This window comes from Rhinolophus sinicus, linkage group LG05, assembly GCF_036562045.2.
Source record: "Rhinolophus sinicus isolate RSC01 linkage group LG05, ASM3656204v1, whole genome shotgun sequence".
NCBI lineage: Eukaryota > Metazoa > Chordata > Mammalia > Chiroptera > Rhinolophidae > Rhinolophus > Rhinolophus sinicus.
Window position 1 is genome coordinate 23,898,276 of NC_133755.1, and position 26,083 is coordinate 23,924,358.

The following is a 26,083-nucleotide window of genomic DNA, read 5'->3' on the forward strand; positions in this document are numbered from 1 at the left end:
TTCTTCTTCTTGGAAAAGGTAACTGAGGACATTATTTTATATGTTCCAAGTTGCCTTTTCAAAAGCTTATTTTGAAAAAGCTTTCACAGAACAAATAAGAAAGAATTTAATCTTACTTTGTTAATTCGTATTAGGCAATAGGAACTGATTTTTAACTATGCATTTATACCTCTGCTTTATTCTTGAATTCAAGATGGTTTCCAAAAATATAGGACATGAGACAGAAAAAAGTTGCAAATAAGTAGGTGAGAAAATCAGGCCAATTTATGTCACCTAGATGGCATAGCCCTAGTATCCTTACCTTGGGAAGGTATGCATTTACCATTGTACTAGCTTCCTTCAGTTTGGTTTTCTGTGTTTCTTCTGTATTTAATTTCCTCTTACTCCTTTCTTTTAGCTTTGTGGACTTTCTTGTAGATATACCTTTCTTTCCATCTCATCTCCCCAAATAGCTATGTCACAGTAGGAAGGTGCTTATATTCCTATTACTCCCATAATTAATCTTTGACTAAATATCAACAAATAAAAGTTTGCATTCAACAAGCAACACCACTGAAATTAGCATTTAAAAAACAAGAATATTTAGGTCAACTTTCTCAAATGTAGTTTAAAATATTTGTTTGAACATCTCAACAAAGCCTTGAGAAACACAAGCTTTGGGAATATGAAAACCTCTCCAATTCAAGATCAAATCTAAGTGTTATAGGCATTGTAATGAACTTCACTCAACATCTCAAAATTAACCAGCTGAAAATGTTTGTTTTTCCTTTGTAAGCAGCATTCTATTCAACTTTTAGAAATGAGGATCCTGTCTTACAATGGAAAAGCCGCATATTGTCCTAGAGCTGGAACAAAATGTCCTTGACCTACTTATCCTTCACCAGAGCATTGCCTTTTGGTACCAGCTACTTAGCATATATTAAAGGAGCAGATTCCAGTAATTTCACTTCAAGGCTTAGAAATCCAGAGATTTCCTTTTGTTCTGCATAAAGAAAAATGTCACTCCTATTTCCAATGTTAAACTTCAGTAAGCTTCTGCTTAACTGAGCTCTGGCAATACTAGCCTCCTGATGCATCAGGACATCATAAGAGCATGGAAGGGAAAAAAATCAACTTTAGAATAAGTAATTGAAGTAATTAAACAGATGAGAAAACGAGACTATTGTGAACCAAGAGCAAGTAGATCAGCAGCAAGTTTAGAAGACACTCAATGTACTGCAAATACCTGCTTGCTTCTTCCTGATTTGGGGAATACGTGATTATAACTCAAATAACATACTAAAACTGCAACTGGCAAAGTCAGTGAAACAATAGAAGCCTATTTAAGGAAGAGGTTTTTATACTTTGCTTGTTAAATAGCAAACCATGTGATTGGCATTTGCTTACTTAGTAAGGCTTTTAGGGATGATGTTTTCAGGGTTGACACATTATCAATTCAAATTGGTAAATCAAGATACAGATGAAACTTGTCAGTGATATTGATATGGTTCAGAATTGTTTGGAATCGAAGTAAGCTCTGAATGAAGTGTTGATGGAAATTATTTTTAAGAAGTACTTATTAGGTTCCTCCTGGGTACAGAGTCTTGAATAAGACCCAGGAGAGACAGATAAATTATAAACATTGCTGAGAAATATTGTATACAAGGATAAACTGACAGAACTGCAACATGGAAAGAATTCAATGTGTTTGTATTCCATTTTTTAAGGGAAACATTATGACATAATTGGTTCAGAGTTTGCCCACTGGGGAATACTGTGCACTCACCGGGGGTCAGATGCTTCATATAAACATTACTTCATTTAGTCCTCACAACAGCCTGGAGAGGCAAAAACAATTGTGCCATTTACAAAGGAGGAAAAAATGAAGCTCAAAGTGTTTCAGCAACTGTCTCATAACAGCATTGTTTGTGGGAATCAGGACCAAGACTTGAAGCAGAACTGCCTCAAAAAACAGACAAGGTTGCCTCCAGTAGCCTCCAAGTTCTGGAGACACCCTCATCCAGACGCTCAGCAATGTCTCATTTCTAAATCAAAGACCACACTGTTCTTAGTTAAGATCTCAAATCTTATTTTCCTGAAACATGAAAGATACTAGGCACCTTTCAAACCAAGAGGCACTTTCAGTTTCCACAGGCACTTGAACTCCCTTCTTAGGAAGCCATGAATTGGAAATTAAAACCTATTCACACATTCCCAACAAACAAAAACAAAGAATTATGCAACAATATACTGGAAAGATACATAAAATCAGCTTAATCCCAAATATTTTAGTAAACTATTTCATGTGACCACACAGTACATAGAAAAACTATTTTGGAGTATCATTCCTTACATCTAAGCAAGCTGAAGCTTGGTGTGATGGCATGATCGTATAATACATTTGTGTACTTATTCAACAGACATTCATTGTATACTCACGTTGTATGAGTACTCACCCACTTATACCTTACACACCCAAATATTTTCTGAATCATTCCACTGCCCACCAGCTATTGTGCATGCTTGCATCCCATGGGCAACATTCCCACCTTACATTAACATCTCTACCTTTTTTAGACCTACTCATTTTTCAAGATTCAATTCAAGTGGTACTTCTTCCATGAAGCCTTTTCTTTTATCCACACAGGCGTAATTTTTCCTTCCTCTGTTATTTTCAAAAGCACTTTGTTTATAGCGCTATATGGTAATGCAGTATATTTATTTATGAATAATTATTGACTCAACAAACATTTATTAAATGCCTTCTAAGTGTTACTCTAAGTCAATGCTAAATGCTTAGTCTACAAAAATTAGAATTACGCAAAGACACTCCAGCTTGGGCTCACAGCCTGGTAGAAGATACTCACTTTTGTGTCTTACATAAGACTGAAAGCTCTTTGATATTTCAACTTATGTCTTATTCATTCCTGAAAACATAAACCAACATAAAACATAAACCATGTATTGCATAACACAGTCTTTCCCTTAGCAGCTTTCAAAAATTAGATTAAAATAACATGCAATTCTTGAAGTGAAAAATAATCAATGTATAGTTACATACAAGGAAAATACAGCATTTCTATCACTGTCTTCTTATTTCAGAGTGCAATAAAAGAAGATTTTTTTCTCTTTTCTGGAGTATCAAAGTAGGAACTAAGTAAATGGAGTTCCATGTTTACAAGCATATGCCAGGACTCATTAGACTCTTAAATGAACAGAGTCTGACATTAAATGGATTTTGAATATATTATTGGTCAAATTAAATCCCAAGAAACATTAAATAAATTACATAACGAAATGTCTTAGGCAGCGTGCTCACATAGGGAATACCCACATACAGCAATCAACAGAAAGCACACAAATTGATGTCCATTTATTTCTTCCAACCAGTGTTATAAATGGATTCTCTTTTATTTTCAAAGGAAAATGACAAACTAGTGAAGCTTATTCCAAGGTTGATCTAAATTTTCTATGGGTGTATAAGTTGCTTCAATATCTTAGATAGCCTAAGTCACAGTATTTTAAAGTCCCAATATGGGTGATTCATTTTCTTTCACTTTTCCTATCCTTTTAAGTCCTTACTTCTTAACGCCAACTTCTAGATCCAAATGACTTGCTATCTTTGGAATCTTCTTCCAGTAGTCACTTAAGAGAAGAGGGTATTGTGTATATTGCAATTTGAAAAGAGTTCTGTTCCATCTACAAAACTTGGGGCAGTGTAGAAGGTCTTGAAGAATGGATCTGTGTTCTACTTTTTTAAAAAGCCTTTCCAGTGAAGGGTAGATATCTTCCACAATTCAAGTTTGCTATGTCAATACTTTGCAGAACACCCAAATTTCACCTTTTATATCCTACTTACCCCTGATAGTTCTCTAATAAAAAAGAGAGTAAATTCAAATGATTCACTGAAGCTTGGTCAGTCTCCCACTGAAATTTGGGCAAAAATAAACCAAATGGTGCTTGTGGGCTAGAGTCCAATACAAGCTCTAAAAAGTAAAATGCTAAAAAATAATTTGAGATCTCTACAACCTGATAATCTTAGAGACTTTTCCTGAAATCTTCGAGGCAGAGCCAGAGTAAGAAGTGAAAAAGAAGGAAATGAAAACAGAAAAGTTGTGGAGCCAAATTAAAAATGAGCAGTGAGGTGTGATAAAGGAAACTATATGCCTAAAAGATGCCAGTAAGGAAATCCCCCTCTTAAAAGTGGAGTATTAGTCCTTTCTCAGGTTCTAATATTAGAACGAATGAGAAAATAAGTTTGTCTAGCTTTCTAAACTGCAACTGAAAGTAAGCGAGGAGTGGAAAGGGTGTAAGGCATTTGCTCCTGGTCAAACTGAAGATATTTTTCCAATATCCTGGGAACTCTCTACCAGTCATCTCAGAACAAAAGAATGTATTTGAAAGCTTCTAACCATGCACCACCTGATGAGTAGTTCAGAACTGGTTAAGTTCAGCACTTGTGTCAGACAATACATCTCATCAAATGTCTTCATTATATCTACCTCTGGCTATATTCACTTCTTTTATTCCCAGATTCAGAAAAGTTGCATGACTAATACAATAACCACTTGATTACCCTTCATCTATATCTCACCATTTCTCTGTCTCAAGCTCTCTCTCTCTCTCTATCTCTATCTCTATCTCTATCTCTATCTCTCACTCTGACTTTTTTCTGGAACAATTTGAAAGTTACAAAAATCACTTCACCCCTAAATATTTCATCATACATTCCCTAAGGATAAGAACATCATCCTACACAAATAAATTAACAATTCCATCTATTATCCAAATTAAAATTTCCCAAATTATTCCAAAAATGTATTTTATAACATTTTAAAATACAAGACTCAATGAATGTTGAAGCATCGCTTTTGATTTTTATGTCCTTTTAAACTTTTTAAATTTAGAAGTCTCATACTTTTATACTCCTTGGTTTGGTTTATAAAGATATGGATTTTTTTTGTTTTTTGAGGAGTACAAGCAGTTATTTTGAAGAGCAGATCACATTTTGAATTTTCTGATTGCTTTTTTATGATTCAGGTTACATATATTTGGAAAGAATAACAGAACTGCGACTGATGCTTTTTAGTATATCACATTAATAGCACAAGATATCAGATGGTCACACTCATAGTACTGCTGTTTGTTTGGTTAAAGTGTTGACTGCCAGATCTCTCTATTTATACAAGTACATTTCCCCTATAAAATCCAACAAGTAAATAATTTGTGGAGGTGAATCATTGAGTTTGACTGAAGGTCATATTTATAACCACATTGCACCTCAAAGTTTTAGTATCCACAGAGGAGCCTTGCCTAATCCAGTTACTACACTGGAGGTTGCCAACGGTGATCTAATTCTGTCAGTCCATCTACATTCACTAATTGGCATCTTTCTGAAAATAAGTGCTTTCATTTATACTCCCCACCTCACACACACACACACACACACACACACACACACACACACACACAATATCTCACAGTATCACTACCAAATCATAGAGATTTGTAACAGTGTGTTATAATCCATTATCATAAATCTTTGAAGCTCAAAGTATCCAATTTGTGGCCCATGGGAGCCCGTTCAAGCTGTCTTCAATAGCCTTTTGAAATGACCTTATTGTTTCTGATCACCTCTTTGCTTTCTTCCCCAAGATAATCCAGGCTCGCCAGGTGTTTATCCTGCCTCAGACCAGACTCAGCTATGTCAGCCATCTCTCACGTCAGTTGCAGTTCATTTCAATGGGAAATGGAATTTAGACACCAACTCTGGGAGCTAGATGTGCTCCTTAATAATGGGCTGTTAGTGCTTTGAGATCCTTTCAGTAGGCTGATAACCCACCTCTCTCTCCATCTCTCTCTTTCACGCTGTGGTGTAATTTTCTTATATATTGATATGCCTCCACTGGGGTATTAACTTTTATTATTATTTATTTTAAAGACTATTTTTAGAACAGTTTTAAGGTTACAAAAATACTTCTGTCTTCATACTCTGGAGTGGATGAGAGGAACAAATAAAATAATATATACCATGCCCTTTGAAAGATATAAACAGCTATAAAAACTTAGGACATTACAAAATGTTATTACTCATATAATTTAATACATGATCCGATATTTTGGCTTTAGGAACATTTTCCAGAAATTTTCTTAGTTTGTCTCCATTACTAGATGTTTAAGCCCTCTGCTCTCAGTTAAAAAACATCATTTAAGAATTTAACAGTATAATATGTTTGATCTTGCATGCTTCTTACAAAGTTGGAAATTCAAAGTTTGGGGAGAGCCCAGTAGCCTAAGGAATAATCTGGCATTGGTAGATTTGAAGAATAAAGGTTTTCCCTTTAATGCTGGCCCTCACTTCAATCAGCAAACTAAATTTTTCATCACATTTCTTACTCCCAATGAATTCCAATGTTGTGGGGTACTCTCAAAAAGCATTTAATCGTAATGCAAGTCATAAAACAGGTTATTAGTAAGGGATTGTTTCTCATAACAAAGAAGTTTGTTACAACCAAAACAATTCTTTACACTTACAAGAAACATTCTTCTGCTTAAAATGAAGTTTGTTCCCATTTTTAATAGAGTTTGAGTAAGTGTGGGTAATCAGGATGTAAAACCGGATGAAATGACACCAAGCAAGTTTCAACATCAACCCACAACATTTTTAACTTTCTCAGTCTCAGATGCTGCTATAAACACACACACACACACACACACACACGAAAAGATCACAAATAAAGAGACCTGAAAGGGAAATACTAGAGTTATGGAAGTGGAAGAGACCTTAGAGACATATAAGTAATTTGATACACAAAAGATAAAATCGAGACTTAGCAGGAAATTATTTGGCCTAAGTTCATAGTGGAAGTCAATGGGAGGACAGAGCTAGAGCCCAGGTGTCAGACCCCAAGTCCAGTGCTGTTCTATTACTATATGAACCTGTCTGTAGAGCCAGGTGTACACGTTGGTTACCTGTTCAGGGATTACATTAAACAGCGCAAGTGGTGAACTGAATATAACCTGGTTGGTGCGAGGAAAAGCAAAAAAATAAATGCAAAGAACATGAAAATGAGAGGATGGAGATTTCTTCCAGATTCTTATTCACCAGAAACCATGCCCCTAACATTTGGTTCTTCAAGGCAGCATGATCCTGTGATTCCAGCTGATGTTCCAGACATGGAAAGGAATGTTCTCTAGATACTTCCATGTAAATAACCTAAGATTTACTGCTGCCACCAAGACTACCAGTCTCTGGGCACTCTGCTGCATTTAAGAGTGTCCTTATCCTATTGGGTTTATGTGCTTGGATGGGTGTGAGGCCATGATCAGACCCTGGAATCATCAGCCTACGAATCACATGGTCCCTTGATGATGGCTTTTGCAGCAAACGCAGTTGTTCTTGAGAAAACATGGACATATTGAACTCTTAAGAAAGATCAGAGTCTCTCCTTCCTTTCAGGATTCGTAAAGGTCATGGTGCAGGAAAAAATAGAATGTTCTTATAAAATAATACCAGAAAAATCTATAAAGAAAAATAAAAATTATGTTTAAAGTACATATGTACAAAACAAAGAATGTTTTTGCAAGGACACATACAAACGAAAACAATACATATTAAATGCATTCAAAATGTTCTTGTGGTCAGAAAGGAAAATAGAATTAAGGATACAGGAAACAAATACAAAAAAAAAATAAACAAAATAAATATTTTAAAAGTATTTGTTATTTAGGGAAGTAGAAATGACACTTAGTATTTCACTACAAGAAATATCAATTCATCATACACTATATCACTTGACCTGACAACACAAAGCACTCAGAGATCAAAGACTGCATTCAACTAGGAGAGAGCTGGAAGTGAAAGAAAACAAAAATATCAACTGAAACAACAGGTTGGGCCGCTTGGATTTAGCTTAACTCATAGGTATCACAGGTGCTTATAAAATGACCACTTTTTCTTTTTACAATTGGATACTCAGAATATTAGCATAATGATAACTGTATGTTCAGGGCAAGTGGAGAATGTGGCAGAGAAGGAAGGAAAACCAAGGAAAATGAGGAGGTGTCTCAAATTAAGCCCAGGATTTAACCCTGAAAAGAGTGTGGAAAGAACAGACTGAGGCAAGAGGAAGCCAATCAACAGAGACCAGAGACTTTCTGGCAACAGGGAGGTTTTTCTTTGTAGGATGAACTTATACATCTGGGAAATTCAGCAGAAAGTTTAATTTTTTAGGTGACTATTAAAAAAAAAAAGGGAAATAGGTACACCTCTCAAAATATATGGCCCTTGGAAGCTAAAGGAGGTTTAACGCAATTTTAAAGCATAATGCAATTTTCAGCGAAAGTTTTTATTTTACACCCTCCCACCCCACCCCCCAAACACACCCACACACACTCCATGAATAGCCTGTTTTCACAGTTTTCATTTCTGTTCATTCTATAAGGTATTAGCTCACTCTCCTTCCCTTTTCACCTCTGGCCTTGAGAGGGACTCTAAGTAATAATGTAGGAGGAGAGCAATACAAGGAAACCCTTAGTTTTCCATTTTCCCCTTAGATGTCACCCCAGCTCACCCAGCAACTCTCCATTCAAGAACCGTGGTGCCGAAACCAGAGAGTCACGGGCAGAGTCGTGATCCAGAAGGATTGGCTAAATTACACCATTCCTGGGACACAATGACAGCCAGCTTTGCAGCGTAACACTAGACAAAAATCAAGCTAGCTCTAAGAGCCTTCTTGACACATGAAATAGAAGTCAAGAATAGTCCCTCTGCAGCATGGCTTCGTGTTAAAATCACCTGGGGAGATTTTTCACCAGACTCACCCCAAAAAAATTAAAATCACCAGGCTCACCCCAAACAAATTAAATCAGAATCTGTAAGGGTGGGGGTTGGCCTGGGTATTGTTAAAAGCTTTCAGGTAATTGTATTATGCACCCAGGGTGAGAACTAATATTCTAGAAGATCCAAGGAATAGATAATTAATGCAGTCTAGTTGCTTATTAAAGATGGTTTTCTAACAAAAATATTTAATTTGTGGCTAATCTAGGAAGCTGAAATGGAGAATTAACCCCAGGCTTTTTCTCACTGCGTTTTTTGAGGTCACAACTGGGTGCTAATGTATAAAGTGACAGATTGCACAAGGCTGAGAAAAATGTTCAGGGAGGTGGGTTGAAGTCAGCAAAAGGGAAGTACCCCCACTTCTGAGAGCAGGGACTGTGTCTTGTTCATCTTTGAATTCCCATCATCTCATATAGCGAGTGTCTGCACAGAGTGGGTTCAGTATAACTACCACATGTGACTGAATTGTCAGGATAAACTCCTTTCTGTCTGGGTTTGTCGGATGGATCTAGATTCTAGAGGGTTTTCCTCCTGAAAACCAGCATTCCTTAAGTAAGCACCTCCAGACCGGCTGTATAGACCTGTGGGCATGTAGGACTGGCTAATAATTTGATGCCCCTTAAAGTGATATTCACTTTAAACGCTGGCTGGCTGTTTAGAGAAGAAGCCAAAGCCTCTGCTGGGAGAGGACAGACAAGAGCTAGTGGTGATAATTTGGCTTTTTTCAGGTACCTGCACCAATCAGCTCTAGACCCAAATCTGCATAGAGCACTTTGCAAAACAAAAGCCCTCCAGTTAACTAACCCTCCCTGAGTACTCAAAGTAATTTTAGTGATCATCTATTGCCATTTAAACTTGTTGCTGAAGGTGTCACCTGAATCATCCTAGTACTTTGTTTTCCCTCAAAGGGACTACGGGAGATAAAATGTGATGCCTATTTTACCTTTCCCTGGTTCCCCACAGATTTACATATATCCTGCGTAGTTTGGAACCCTATGGTTGGCACATCTCTAAATCTACCTTGTTTCCCCAATTAATTGTCAACACCATCACACTACCTCAGACATTACCTGGTTCCTATGGGAAATCCCAATTCCATTGCCAGGCCTCTATTCACCTGCAAATTTTGCACCCTGAGGTGTTACTCAGATTCCTCACTCTAACTCCACAACAATCCCTTGCAAATCCTATGTCTCTGTCATGCTGACTATCCAGAATATTTGACTATCCAGAAATTCAGCCAACTGTTTACCCACTGTGAACACTTTATCATGTTGGAGTTATCTTCTATCTCTGCTTCAAAAATATAATCTAAAAGCTTTGCTGCAAATGGCATCATTTAATAAAACTTTCCCAGAACCAAATATGATTCTTTCTTCTCTGAGCCTCTATGCTATTGGGCAGTTCTTTTGCAGCACTAATCCTATTTTACTCCATGTACACGTGAGTCTGTATCAGCTGGATCTTTTAGTTATACGTAATATAAAACTCACTCAAACTGGCTGAAACAACAAAATCATTAACTGAGAAGTCAAGACTTTCAACACGGTTAAAGAACTTGAGTGAGTTCCAAATATCTGTGACGCTTCAATTCTTTCACTCTGCTTCCCTCCATGTGTTGGTTTCATCCTCAGAGCTGGCTCCCTTCAAGGTGGTAAGTTCACTGCTGGCAGCTACCATAACTTCCTCCTATACATGTGGCAGATACAGGATACAGTGTCTCATAATAATTGAAAAAGGAAATTTTGAGTTTCCTGTTGACTGACCCCATTTCCCAAAAATCCCTTTAACTAAGGAAACATCATGCATTGATTGATTGATTCCTGAATCAATCACCCTAGCACTAGAGTTTGGTTTAGACTAGGGCTGGGCACTGCCACAGACTGCATCACGGGGGCTGAATCCACCCAACAGCCTCTTTGTGTAAATAAAGTTTTATAGGAAGACAGATACACCTGTTTGTTTACTTTTCCTCTGTGGCAGCTACAAGGAAAGAGGTGAGTACTTGTGACAGAAAGTGTTTGGTTCCACAAAGCCTGAAATATTTACACTTTGGCCCTTTACAGAAAAAGTTTGCCAAACCGTCGTTTAAACCTATTTAGGACCATGCTTGAAAGGAGGCTTAGGGTCAGTCCCAAAGCATATGGCTGCTATGTAATGAAGGAGGAGAGGGTCTCAAATAGAATATCTATGTCTTATTAGGGAAAAAAAGGTAAGGTTCCTGATGTCACTGACCAAATTTATTCATTTTCATACTTTGCACAATGCTTTGAATTCAATTCAATTCAATAATTATCTGTAGAATATATGAGTCGAATTGAATTGTTGCATTCTCTCCTGTTAACTTCCTCTTCCAGTTCCTCTGGGCATATAGATATTGAATATTCTAGAAATTCTCTTGAGTGTAAAGAAGTTTCTCCAGTTTGCTTCCTCTGATATGCTGAGGAAATTATGGGATGTGACATTGGGTTTATAATCACCACCTCTTGATATGTGCCCACGTCAACCATAAACCCTAAAAATACTGTAGAAACTCCAAGAAAGGAGGTCATCATGCTATATGTTCTAGAGAAAAAGAAGTGCGAAAATTAAGTAATTATGTTCAGTAAGATTTCCTTATTTTTTTTCACAGAAACTTTACAACTATGAGGCAAGTTTTAAAGTATATTCTCCCTTTTTTACAGTATTATACTCAACCCATATTTTTATGGAATAATCAACCTGTGTAAATTTTAGTTTGGAAGATATCTTTGGTTGCTGAATGGTGTAATTATCATTATTTAAAATGAGAATAAAGAAATCACTTAATATTTATAGTTTAATATTTATAGTTCTGTCATGAAGAAATCATGCATACTGTGTTTCCATGAAAATAAGACTAGGTTTTATATTAAGTTTTGCTCCAAAAGACGCATCAGGGCTTATGTTCAAGGGGTGTCATCCTGAAAATTCATGCTAAGGCTTGTTTTCTGGTTAGGTCTTATTTTCAGGGAAACACGGTATGACTGAAATATTTTTAAATATAAATTAGGCACATATTCCTAAGATATTTTATTTAATAAGATGCCAGCTTTGTCATCAAATTAGTTTGTCCTATACCATTGCTGTTTGGTTGTTAGGAGGTATATTTTAGCCTACGGACTTATCTTTCTCATAAAATAGTGATTTTGAAAGGAAGGGAAGGTGATAAGAACACAGGATATAAAGCTACAAAAAATGTGGGTATTAATTATAATAAAAATTACAACAGTATAAAAGTACCATATTTTGCTGTGTATAATGAACACTTTGTTGCCCAAATTTGTGAGGAAAAAATAAGGATGCGCATTATACATGGGTAGTGCTAATTCCATATCTACATAAATGTTTATAATTCTTTGATTTATGCTTATGAGTTAAAAGTGTAAGTCTACAAAGCAGTAACAATATCTGCATGCAAACTAATACACTGGGATACGATAATTGGTTTCGTTGAACAAACTTGCAACGATGAAGAGTTCTTGGCCTTCTATGATGCATAAATATCGTAAATTTGTTACCGGTACATAAAATTTCAGGTAACTTATATCTGTTCTTGTGTTTTGTAATTATTTGTTACATAAAATTTCTTATACTATAAAACATAAATGCTAAAATTCCTTTATAATACAAAAAAACAAGTACCTAAATGTAAACAAATAAAAATTTGAATTAAAAAATTAAAACAAAAGATTTTTTTCCCTGAAAGCTTGGGCCAAAAATGTGGGTGCACATTACACACAGCAACATACAATACTTATGCTATCCTGAGATCCAAAATATTCAATATTGTATGTGAATATCAAGTTGAAAAATGCAAGGAAAAACATTCTTAACTTTCCGAACAAACTGCAGAATTCCATGCTGAAAGCAGAAATTGAGTAGATGAGAATTTGATGCCATTATTGACTGTGAGTTCAGAATCCTGCGATTTTTAACAATTAAAATACTAGCTAATTCAAAGCGAGGTAATTCTGTTTGACATTTGGATTCTTGTTTACTATTCAGTTCCCTGTTTCATCACTCTAACGTAGCAAGTACTCTCCAAATGCAAATTGGAGATGACTGCTCCCTTATCTCGTCTACGTGTCGCGAAGGGAAATGTCTTACCCCATAATACCTAATTTCTTGTCTTCCTGTTTCGGTCATGCATTGTCCACAGTGGATTTGAACTCAACCTTAAAATGCTGTAGTATTAGAATCTCATTACCTGATATTTACCACTGATTTCCTTTCATCCAAAATATAATTTTATGTCCTTAATTTTTCAGCATAAGCAAACCACTTCTAATACCCACATCTACTTGTACACTGTGGAATTCATTACAACTCAGATTCAGTTGTTCCCATTCACCATAACTCCTACTTAGGGCAGCCTCCAGAGAGGCAAATATTCTGTTTCTTCCTTGTAAATAGTAACCCACTGTTACCTGAAGGCTATATCTGATTTGTCTGTTTTTATGAAGATATGCAGCCTGTAGTACTATAGACTTCATTGAAATATAGAAACTTTTACTTTGCTTTACACATTAAATTTCCTCAAAAACCACCTTTAGCCTTTTAAAACCTTTCACCACCCAGTAATGTTCATGGTTCTCATCCACATTTGTCAACAGTTTCTGACTTTCCACACATCTTCCACTCTATTTCCTATTCTTTATCACTGAGAATAAGTTTCAGAAAACAGAACTGGGCTGTTTCACCTATTTTATACAATTGCAAAGGGTAGGATGAAAATTATGTCACGTTCTCTCCCTGAGCTGCCTTGTGCTCCATTCTACCTTACCTGATCTGGTCCTGAAATAGTCGTTCATGGACTATTTTGAAAAGTCCTTTAACATTCAATTTGTAGTTGCTCACCAAGACTTGCTACTCCCTTCACTCTTCTCCTCTGCTTACCTAGGTCTACACATTTACTTGGTCCTGGGAATGAATAATCCAAATAAAGGTATGTTAATACTACTTTACCATTTGGATATGTCTACATTGTAACACTCCATTCTATCACAGATATAAAATAACAGATTAGATGCAGTTTTTAAGAATCCCCTCCTCAGGTGAATTACTGTAAAACAGATGCTGTGTCCGCTGATGTTTAAGACTTCACCCATATAAACCTGGAAGAGGAGAGCACAATGACATGAGATGCAGATTGGGGTTTTCATTCTGGGTATGTGTCTGCCTGTCTGTCCCTGTGTCAGTGTGGACACATCTAAGTGGAGCCAAGTGACCAAGTAGGTGGAGTTAGAACAAAGAAAATGTATCAATAGAGAATGTATCAATTAAGTATGAGGAGGAGAAAACTTACACAATTTAGCCCCACAGATATGTTCAGTAAGCGTTGAATGAAGAAATCAACAAGATAAAGGAGAATTTCTTGATTATAGAATAAGAGACCTTATCTCCACTGAGTAAGATTCTTGAAGGGGACAGAACAGTCTGATTTGTTGGTGTTTTGAAGTCTGGTTTAAAGCAGGTCTTTCAATGGAAGGGCTTGAAAAGGATTGAGTAAAGATCTTGGTATAATAAACAACAGGTAAGGATTTTGAGGTGAGGGGTTCAAAGAGTGTGAGGCAGTAAATAGTCCACTGATACTTTTTATTGAAGAGTTAATGAGACTTACAGGAAATTTCTGGAATGAATAATAATTTTTTTTGCAACTTTTATATTCCTGGACAAGAGTCTTCTGGAATAGTAAAATCATATTGATGTAGACCGTAATAATGCTAGACCCTACATTTACAGATTCTGTAATCCGGCAAATCATTTACCCTCTCCATGTCTTGTTTTCCCCATCTATAAAATGGGAATACTATTTACCTTGCAGTTTGTTTGTGAAAACTAAATAAGATATATTTGTTAAGTTCCAGCAAAGTACCTGACATAAAAAAAGTATTCAACAAATACTAATTTTCCTTCCTTCTTTTCTAATTTCTGGACTCTGGCTCCAAAAATTCAACCAGCTTTTATTTATTTATATTCTATCTTTTTTGATAACTGGAAGTTTGTACCCTTTGATGACCTTCACCCATATCCTCCACCTATACTCCTAGCAACCATTATTCTACTCTATTTTCACAAGTTCATTGTTTTTAGATTTTATATATATGTGAGATCATGTGGTATCTGTCTTTATCTGTGTGACTTATTTCACTCAGCATAATGCCCTCAAGTTTTATCCAAGTTGTTGCAAATGAAAGGATCTATTCCTATTTTATGGCTGAATAATATTCGATTGTACATATATACTACATTTTCTTTATCAATTCATCTGTTTATGGACACTTAGGTTGTTTCCATGACCTGACTGTTGTGAATAACGCTGCAGTGAATATGTGGGTGTTCACAATCATCTTAAAGATAGTGATTTCATTTCCTTCAAACATATGAGGTCTGACATTTAAGTTTGCGAACTTGTTGCAACTATGTTGCTAACTTTTTTGATATTAGAGGGATTATTCATTAGGAATTTGTACCAACTGGACAAGCAGTTAACCACGTTTACTATTTGGAAGTGCTGAAACAGCTGCGTGAAAAAGTTACACGACTTGAACTTTTCGCCAACAATTCACGGCTCTTGCATCACGACAATGCACCAACTCACACGGCACTGTTTGCGAGGGAATTTGTAGCCAGTAAACAAATAACTGTATTGGACCACCCTCCCTACTCACCTGATCTGGGCCCCAATGACTTCTTTCTTTACCCAAAGATAAAGGAAATATTGAAAGGAAGACATTTTGATGACATTCAGGATATCAAGGGTAATATGACAGCTATGATGGCCATTCCAGAAAGAGGTCCAAAATTGCTTTGAAGGGTGGACTAGATGCTGGCATCGGTGCAAAACTTCCCAAGGGGAGTACTTCAAAGGTGACCATAGTGATATTCAGCAATGAGGTATGTAGCACTTTTTCAAAGATTAGTTCACTAACTTAATAGTCAGAACTTGTATACCCAGAAGTGGAATTGCTTGATCATATGGCAGAAACTCCATACTGTTTTCCACAGTGGCTGCACCAATTTATATTCTCACCAACAGTGTACAGAGGTTTTCTTTTATACCCTTTTGGTTCAGCCAGCTTTTAAATCTAAACTAAGAGTTCCCCCTCTCTACTTCCCTGCACTCCAAAGCTTCTGTAAATAATGACACAATCCTCCTAACTGCTCTTTTACTGAATGTTATGGGAAAATAAGTACATGAGATCTTTTTGTTTTAAACTTTTAGTTCTAATCACTTTGGAGGAAATAGATGTGAGAAAGTCATACATGTTCCAGATAATTCAGGAAATTCGTGTCATAGTCATTCCCAGATGTATTGAAACACTGAAGCCAGGCCTTTCTTTTATTTAGCCTGGCCAATTCATTTTTTTTTAAAGTGTCCCAAGGAGGTATTAGTCACATTTTTTTAAAGTGACTGATTATTGCTTAATATGTTACCAACAGCAGGGGAATACTCATACCAACTGAGAGATTGAAATACAAATGAACAAGGACCAGACCATAAGTGACAACAGAAATCTGACCCACAATCTTGGCAGCAAGCAGTGCAGGAAGCCAAATCACAACTTCTGCTACAATTGTTGGCCCAAAAAGGTCAGGACTGGGTCAATGACTGCCAGATAACCTAATTTTTGCCTCCCCCCCCCCGAAATTGAAGCCCATCAAAGAAAGACAAATGTATCCCTAAACCAATCATATAGACGCTGTGATTCTAATTAGCACACCTCTTATACCAACAGTCTCCAGTCAGAACTAACCCAAAGTCTTCACCCTCCCTTTTACTTACTCTTATATAATGCTTTCCTATTCCCCAGCTTGTCTTTGAGTTTCTGCCAAACACAAGTGACTCCCTTGCTGTAGCAAGCTCTGAATAAGTACCCTCTGCTTGTTCTCATTTAGGGGCGGGGGTCTTCATTTATTTATAAACAATGAGCCTTCTGCAAAATCCAAAGTCTTCAGTCACTTCTAGAGAGCCAGTTACTTAACAGATCACTCAAGTGTGAGCCCCTAGTTTCCTCTTGTTCTTCCAGCTTTCATTGACTTGACTGCACTCTCCAGGAACAAACCACATTTCTCGCCCACTGGATCGCACCAGAACTTAGTGATAACCATGCAAGGCTTTCTTCATCATGCCAATCAACAAAATTCATGTGCCACTGATGGACCTGCTTGAGTTAAAAAATGTATCTCCGAAGAGTAGACCTGGGGCACCAGAGCGCAGGAAGATGGCAAAGAAATTAAGCTGATGAAACAGAATAACCCATTCCCTGCTTACTGAAAGTCAGGACCTAAGGTTTGCGACAACATTGCTGACTTACGTCCCCATTTTAGTTGACCAGAAGAATACCCAAGTGCCTTCTTAGGTTTGAATAGACTTTGTGTGTGTGTGTGTGTGTGTGTGTGTGTGTGTGTGTGTGTGTGTATGTGTGTGAGATTTATTTCTCAAAGATATCCTGTGATAGTTTAGTAATAGCTCAGCAAACCAATGTTCAGATACATGAGCATGTTCACAGCCAACTGAAAATTATCTGGATGACTGCAACACACAAAAACTAGGGATTCAAGTCCAGATTCTCTGATTCTAAGTCTGATGTTCCTTGTGTCACACCCTAACAAAGTACATAGTGTGTTTTCAAAAAACAGGCTCATGTGAAAAAAATCCATGTCAAGTTTATAGAAATGTGGACATATTAAGTTGAATTGACATATGAAGTTGATTAGTTCTTCCATAGTACTCGATAGAGCAAGGGATCTGTATGATGTTTTACTGCTATCACAACTTTTACCACATTGTTCTATCATCATCAGATACCCTTCAGTGCCTCCTTGATGTTAGACACTATGACATTTTTGTGTCTGTGTCTCAAATGTTAACAGTTTGTAACACATCACAAATACACCATAAACGTTTGTTGAATAAATGTAGAAATTTTGTGAGGACGTCAAGAGATTTGAGACCAAGAGCTATATGTGCACTAACTAACAATGGAAATCGGTCAGATCAGTTAACCTACCTGAGACTTGTACTAGATTGCTGTTCCTCAACCATTTTTTCATTATTATTCACCTAAGGAGTCTTTTTAGTCTTTTTTTTTTTAAGTAGTCATTCTCCCTTGAAATTTTACCACATGTATGCTGTATATTCATTCATCTAATATATGTATATCTGTGTTTTATGCATAATAAGATTAAGGTTTTTTAACCGTCCAAGAACCAACATTGCCCTCATTGAAAATGCATTCACTACATGGTTGATGTTATACCAGCTACACAATACTGTAATTATTTGATTTCCTAAGTTTTACAAATTATTATCAATGATGTTTTAGTCTTCAGGGAAGTAGGAAGCTGTGTGAAGTCCATAGAAGTGATTGATAGTGAAAATTATTATAAACAAACAGGGCAAAGATGAAACTTATTCTGCCCCTATATATATAATGTCAGGCTCTATCCATTATAAACCTGGACGTTGCCTTTTGACCAGGGATCAGGGTAAAAGTAGGAATCTTCTCATAATATTGCTTTCTGTATTGTACCATCTATCTCCCAGAGGTCCACATGCCAGCAGGCCTCACTCAGAAATGATGTACATTAAAATAGAAGCTTCAAGTCACGAATCATGTCCTGGAGTGAGTAAGCCAAAATCTTTAAAAGTGCATTCCTCAGCAGGAACTCTAACATCACGTCTTTAATCTGAACGTTCTGATTTTTTCCTAAGTATTAATATACATCTCAGGTAGTCTCTTGGCTTAAAATCATGGAACAAGCATATTCAACTTAATAATTTGTGCTTGGATTTATACTGCATTACAATTGAATTAATGTGTCCCTTTCAATACAACATGCTACTCTGAAGTCATACAGGCTTATGGTTATGCAATAATTCTCTATGATTCTCCCTCCTGCCCTCTCTCCCTCCCTCTCTCACTCCCTCTCTCAGAATTCTCCAGTATGATTGATAGACAAATGAAGTCTACTATAAATCCAACCTTTATCATACTAGGTCATGATGAAACAACAGGATGATACTGACTTCAAAAATATTGCCATGGTAACTAGCAAAATTTGGATTTGAATGCAGTGAGAGAAAATGACTGTCTCTCAACAAACAAAAGAAAAAAATAACAGTCAAGCATATAGATTGATTTTGCCTAAGTAACTTGATTAACAAAGCTCTCTCTGTAAGGAGTATCACCCAGTTCTAAAATAGTCCTTCATTTCCTTGGCATTGAAATGAATAAACAGTGGGACAAAGAAAACCAACAATGACTGGGTAATAAGCTAATAAATACTCTGGTTATAAAATTTGTATTTGGTGCTGTGTTGCCAGTGACTGTGCTTTGAATGAATAGATTTCAGTAGGGGGTTAATATTAAAGAGTGTACTAAAAACAGAAATGTCAAAACTCAAATTTAGTCCATCCATCTCTGTTAAATCTAGTTCACAAAGGTTATAGGTCTCTGCTAAACATAATTTCAAAGCCTAACCTCCTCTCACCAGACTTCCCCAAATATGCCCAAACTAATTCCCAGAAGTTTCCTTCAGATAATCACCTTATCTCTCAATCAGATGGCTTTCCACATAGCTCGTCTTTTTTTTTTTAAGGGTTCAGATTTTGAGATTTGGTTGTACAAATCATTAGAATACACTTTCCATTAAATGATATATGTGCTGTTACATATTTAATGATATTGTTTTGAAGTTGGAACCACCCTGTTTGAAAGCAGCAGTTTCCATAGGAACAGGTTTTCCAACTAGATCTTACAAGAAGTATATCATAAATAATCGGCAATGCCCTGAGGGAGTTGTTAAACACCCAAAGAAAGGCAAGAAAGAAAATGAAGAGAGATGCCAGAGGACAGCCACACAGTGACATTTCACAGGGGAAAGGCAAATGCTGTCTAAATCCCCTAGATTCCGATTAAGGTAATAAATTAAACTTTCAGATTCCAAATCAATAACTGAAATGCAGTGCTGAGTTAATTCTAGTGCTGTTAAAAGAAAAGTGGTCATAAATAAATGACCAGAATTGCATTCAGTATTAATAACTCTACTATCCAGGACTGAATTAATGGCACTCAGCTCCCTATTACATAAATGTAATAACATAACTCAAAAAAAAACATATATTATTGTACAAAGAGTCGTTCTTAAACGAAAAGATTTCTTTTCAGGAAGAGCTTCTTTACCATAAGAAACTGGGCCACTGGGAAGCAGAAAACAGTCTCTTGATGTGATGGAGAAGTGAAGGGAACTGGGACGTAAGCCCTTTGCTCTCAGCTCTCTCCTTTTTCACAGGAGGTGTTGATTTTTAATCTTATCTCTACCTCTCATTTTCTCTGCAAGCCCTCTCCTCACACTTTAATCTCTAGCACTAGGTTTAGTTACATCCCTGCTGATTTTGCATAGGGAAGTTGTCACCTGGGATTTAAATCTAGTTGAAGATGAACAGCAAGAAAAAAGTCTGGTCTGTCTGTGGGAGTCCTGTGAAATAAAAAAATGCATATTGCAGACCAGGAGCTCTGTGGAAGGGGGAAAGCTATTCTCAGACAACTTTATTTAGGAGATGGCCCTATGAGGACTCTCTTTACATGGACCATGCCCTACCTTTAGTTGAAAACTGGAAAACAAATCAGACCCAGAGTTTCTTCTTTTTCAGGTTGTGATTGGTGCCAGAGGCTCTCGGAGGGCAGGGTACTCACTGGATGAAACACTGGGGCAGCAACACATAAAGACTCTTTTCTTAATTCCCCTTATCATAGCTGCTGCCACAGGCTGACTTTTTCTCAGACATACCTATACTGTATACCAACAAGAAAAAGTGTTCAAGAGCATGCAGACCACATATTTATTGGCAAGTTTCCAAAGTTCCTAATGGTAAAAATATCCTCCGGTCCCAAAGGTGTTAGAAGGTACTTGTCCTCACTTGCCTTTTCCGCTATCTTCCCATAGTGGGTATGGTTTACACAAAATGCCAAGGTGTGACACTCTGAGTTTCAATTCAGGGGGTGTCCTTACTGTACTGCATAGAAAGGATCATCAATGATTTGGGCAGAAATTAAGACAACTGTTTTGTTTTGTCTTTTGTGTTGTTGTTTTTTTTCACTTTAGAGCTGGAGAAAGGGCAGGCAAAAATAGCCCTTTGAAAATAAATTACATTGATTGAATTATAAAGAGAAAGAAGGAAAAAGGAGGAGCAGGAGGAGGAGGAGGAGAAAAAAATGTGGCAAAATTTTTGGAAAGTGTTTTATAGAAGACAGAACTGCCTTAATTTTTGTGCAGTAAAGCCCCAGTTATGCTGTAGATGAGGGTTCTCTTTTAAAGTCTAGAAGCTCTGCAATTGCAGACCATGTATACGGCTGAGAATTCCCTGAATGCACCAATACGAATGTGTTTAAATAAGTAAACAGATAAAGCAAAACTGATCTCAAAAAGAAGAGGGGAAAAAAACAGAACAAATCAGGACAAAGACACTGCTTTCAGCTCTGGATGATTAAAAATGTATTGAGTTCTCAGAAAGAAAGATTTGAAAATACTATATATATTATTAACATTAATGTAAATAATAATGTTTACTTTAACTTCATACGAGCATAGTTTTCATTGTGCTTCATCTCTGTTTTCTTTGCTGGGCCCAGCCAGGACCCTGGGTTCCTAAATGCTGATTGGGAGCCTGGGACCTGGAATTCACCCAGGGCTGCTGGAGCCAGCAGGCGGCAGGGTGAGCAGGGTGCCTGCGTTTGTAGGAGCCCACTGGCAGCCTGGTGACTCAGAAACTACCTGGGGCTATAGGAGCTGGTTGAGGCCACTGGAACTGACAGGCACTGAGACGAGCCTGTGAGCCCCAGGAGCCCACAGGCAGTCATCTTGGGCAGTGGGAATCAGCCTGGTACTGGGGTGAGGTGGCTCTGGGGTCCTTGGTGAAGTTGTGGTTCCCTTTGCTTTCCTATCTTTCACAAGAAGGCTGTGTCTCTTACTGCTGGGCTACCTGACCTTAGGGGATGAGTGATAGGGGTATGCGATTCTATTATTCCTGCCCTCCTCAATGCATCTTTTCTTATTTCCATGTTTCACTTAGGTGCTACAATACCTCTCCTGGAATCCTGGGCTCCTGTAAAGGTATTTTCATGTGTGTATAGTTCAAATTGATGTTTCTGGTGGGGGTTGAGTGCTAGAAATTCCTATGCTACCATTTTGCTAACATTATTCCTCCCAATTTCAAGATTTCTCAACAGAAATGAAAAACATATTTAAAAGCGGAATACAAAAATGTATCTCTAAAAGTTTATAATTTGAACAATGTAATATTTAGGTACAGGTAGATACATTTATGTTTCTTTTATTGCTATTATAATGTTTTTACACAATAAATAACATTTTAAAGGAAATTCTAGCTCTAGTAACTACAAAGTGCCTAAGCCTGAAATTCAACAGTAATCAAACACCAAAGAACAACGATTAGGGACAGTTCTAATGACTTCTATCTATTAACATAGAAGTCAAGAAGAACATAAGTAAAAACTAAAATGTGTGCAGAAATTGGAGAAGTCTATACAGGTAGCACCTATCTTCTCTGTTTAAGCCCTTTGTGGCCGCTCTACAAAGTATATGAGGTAAGGATGAACTAAGTGGTATGGCAGTGGAAAGAGACATTTTTTAAAAAGTGTGATGTGATTTAGGGATTAAAAGATGATGGAATCAAAGTTGACTTCAAGGTTTTGAACCTAGGTAATTGGTAAAAAAAAAAGATAATACCATTAATGGAGAAAGGAAAATGGGGAGGAAAATTTGTTTTGGGGATAGAATAATTAAGTCAACCTTAAGTATGTTTCATCTAAGATGACAAGAGGCTTCAACAGAAGTGTGCACTTGGGAGTATCATAGCACAAAAAGAAGATGAATTTAGAGGCATAAGTTTTGAAGTCATTAATTTAGCTACAGGTAAATAAGTATGATTTATATGCTTTATATTTTAAGGCAACATCTTGAAAGCTGAGACTGAACAACAGAATAAAGAAAGCTGTTTGAGTTTTGAGTTTAAACAAAAATGTCTCTCTTGTAGACAGCATAGAGCTAGTTCTTGGACATTAACCAGTTTGACAATCTGTGTCTTTAAATTTCTTTTTGTCCAATTTATTTATTGTTTCTCCACTTCTCTTTTCCTGCCTCTTTTGGAGTTAATCAAATATTTTATATTCTATTTCAATTCCTCTATTGGCTTTTTAGCTATACCTCTTTGTATTGTCATTCACTCTTCCTCCTTCCCTCCCTTCCTTCCTCCCTTCCTTCCTCCCTCCCTCCCTCCCTCCCTCCCTCCCTCCCTCCCTTCCTTCCTTCCTTCCTTCCTTCCTTCCTTCCTTCCTTCCTTCCTTCCTTCCTTCCTTCCTTCCTTCCTTTGTGGTTGTTCTAGGAATTACAATATGTATTTATCACAATCTACTTTGAGCTAACATTGTCCTATTTCATTTAAAACACGATAAATTTCCAATAGTGTGTTTTTATGTAATCCCACCTTTATGTTTTTGTTGTATATATTACATATATATATATATTCAATACTTCTATACTTCTATAAATCCTGCAACATTGTATAAGTTTTGCTTCAAACTGTCATGTTTTTTAAGAAATTAAGACGATAAAAATATATATGTCATTGCATATGTATTCACATGTGTACCAAGAAGAAAGTACTCTTCATTACTTCATTACATCCTATAGATTGGAGTTTCCATTTGATGTCATTTTCCTTAAATGTGAAGAACTTGCCTTAGCATTTCTTGTAATGAAGGTCAACTGAAAATAAATTCTTTGTGTTTTCTTATCTGAAAATTTCTTTGTTGCCTTCATTCTTGAAGAATATTTTTGATGCCTATAACATTTCAATTAACCTTTTTTTAAACTTTTTTTATGTCAACACTTAAAGATATCATTCCACTGATTATGACTTTTACTATTTCTGATGAGAAGTTTACCATTATTTTGTAAGCAATGGGTCATTTTCTCTCTGGATGCTTTCAATATTTTTTCTTCATCTTTGGTTTCCAGTAGCTTAAATATCATATTTCTAGGTGTGATTTTCTTTGTCTGGACTCTGGTTGGGATTTGCTGAGCTTCTTTTATCCTATTTAACTATTGTGTCTTTAAATTTTTTCTGCTCCTTCTGATCCAATTACACTTATATTTGACTACTCAATATATCCTATGAGTTATTGAAGATCTGTTTATCAGTTTACTTAACTTTTTCTCTCTTCTTCAGATTGGATAATTTCTAGTGATCAGTCCTGAATTCACTGATGCTTTCCTGTGCAATCTAAGTTTTTTCTTTTCAGATATTTTACTTTTGGTTCTAAATATTATATATTTTTGGAGTCTTTATTTCTCTTTTGAGATTCCCTAGCTGTGCATTCATTATAATTATATTTTTCTTTAAGTCCTTGAATATATACATAGTAGTGTTTTATAATCTTTGTCTGCAAATTTTTGGATTTGGTTTTGATTGGCTTTATTTTTCTTGACTATGGTTGTTACATTCCAATTTCTTCTCAGGTCTAGTAATTTTTATTGTACGCATCAAATTGTGGGTAATGAATTGTACAGTGTCTGAATTATGACTTCCTCCTTTAAAGGGTGATGCCTTTTGTTCTGGCAAGCAGTCCAATTACTGAAGAATCATTTTGGTTCTATCAGACTTGGTTCTATTATCTGTTGTGGCAGATTTCTTTGGGTTTTGAGTTCAGAACCGTGGTGTGCTCTTTACTGTATGTGACAATTTCCATAAAGTGTGGACATTCTATGATCTCTAGCATTGAAAACTGCTACTGCTCAGCAAATTCCCTCCACTCTGACTGGGCTGGACCTCCAGTGTCTTCCAGAACTTCAGGACCTCTAATATCAGCTGACTCCTTTCAGCTCTTAGCTTTTCAGCAAGCAATCTCTGCTAGTCTTTGTAAACACTTCCCTTCATATGTGCAGCTCAATGTTTGGCCAATTATACATGAAGAACTCCCACACAGATGTCTGGGTTCTCCTCTGTTCTGCTATATCTTGTTAGGTATGCTGCCCCATAAATGTCAATTGTTTCCACAGCATGAAACTTTGATCCATTTCTTCCTTAGCCCAGAAATTCAGCCCACTCTTCTTCCATTACCCTGCTCTATAATAACAAAGTAGCCTAGGTGGAAATCCATGGAAATCTTGTCAATCACTGGGTTCGCACTGTGTGTTTACCTTATCTAAAGGATCATAGCCCTAGATTGTTTTTTTGGTTGTTGTTTTTTTGTTGTTGTTGTTGTTTTTTGCTAAGTGACTGAAAATAGTTATTTCATATATTTTGTTCAATTGTATAGTTATTTATTGAGAAGGCAAGTTTGGTTCCAGTTACCTTGTGACCAAAAGCAGAAGTCATCCTAATTTTATTTTTGTAATAGCTATCGGCCCTTGACATATCATCTATCTGTTTATTTGCTTGTTGTAAGTCTTTCCTATTGCATCATGATTGAAATCTCCAAGAGAGCCAAGATTTTGTTTATTGTTTGATATTCTAAGCACTGCAACTAATGCATGTGATGTTTGTAAAAAGAGAAAAGAAGCATTCATTGATCAAAGAATGAGTGAACAAATTCCATAATCTTACATGTTCTCAGTAAATTGGCTTTTAAAAATTATATTACAGGTTTTAAAATTGTTTTTATAATTGTTAAACAAAGATCTCTAAACTGGTGTACCTCAGCTGACACCAATATTTAGTGTCCTGAATAGTAGCAGTGTCCTTGTAGGGTCTGTTCATACAATCCACTGTGTGGCACATTCCAAATCCATCCTTTTCTTATGAAATATATCATACTTATGAATATGGAAATATGTATACTAGAGTACATCGTGTTTTATATAGTTATAAAAATAATGATAAAATAAAACCTATGGACCTACCACCTAAATTATGAAACTGTACATTGCCATTATCTTTGAAGACTCCTGCCCTTTCTGATTTCATTACCTTCCCTCTCCCCGTGGTGGATTTAACTACAATTCTAATTTTTGTGTTAATTATTCTTTTGCTTTTCTTTCTAGTTTTGTATGTTACACATAAACATATATATGTATTGTTTGTTTTTCTTGATTTTGAACTATTATATTTACTGTATGAATATGTCATCTGTGCTTTGTCTCTACTAAATATAATTTTTGAGATTCACACATGATAATACATGTAGTTGTGATTTCATTTTCTGTAATACACCAACC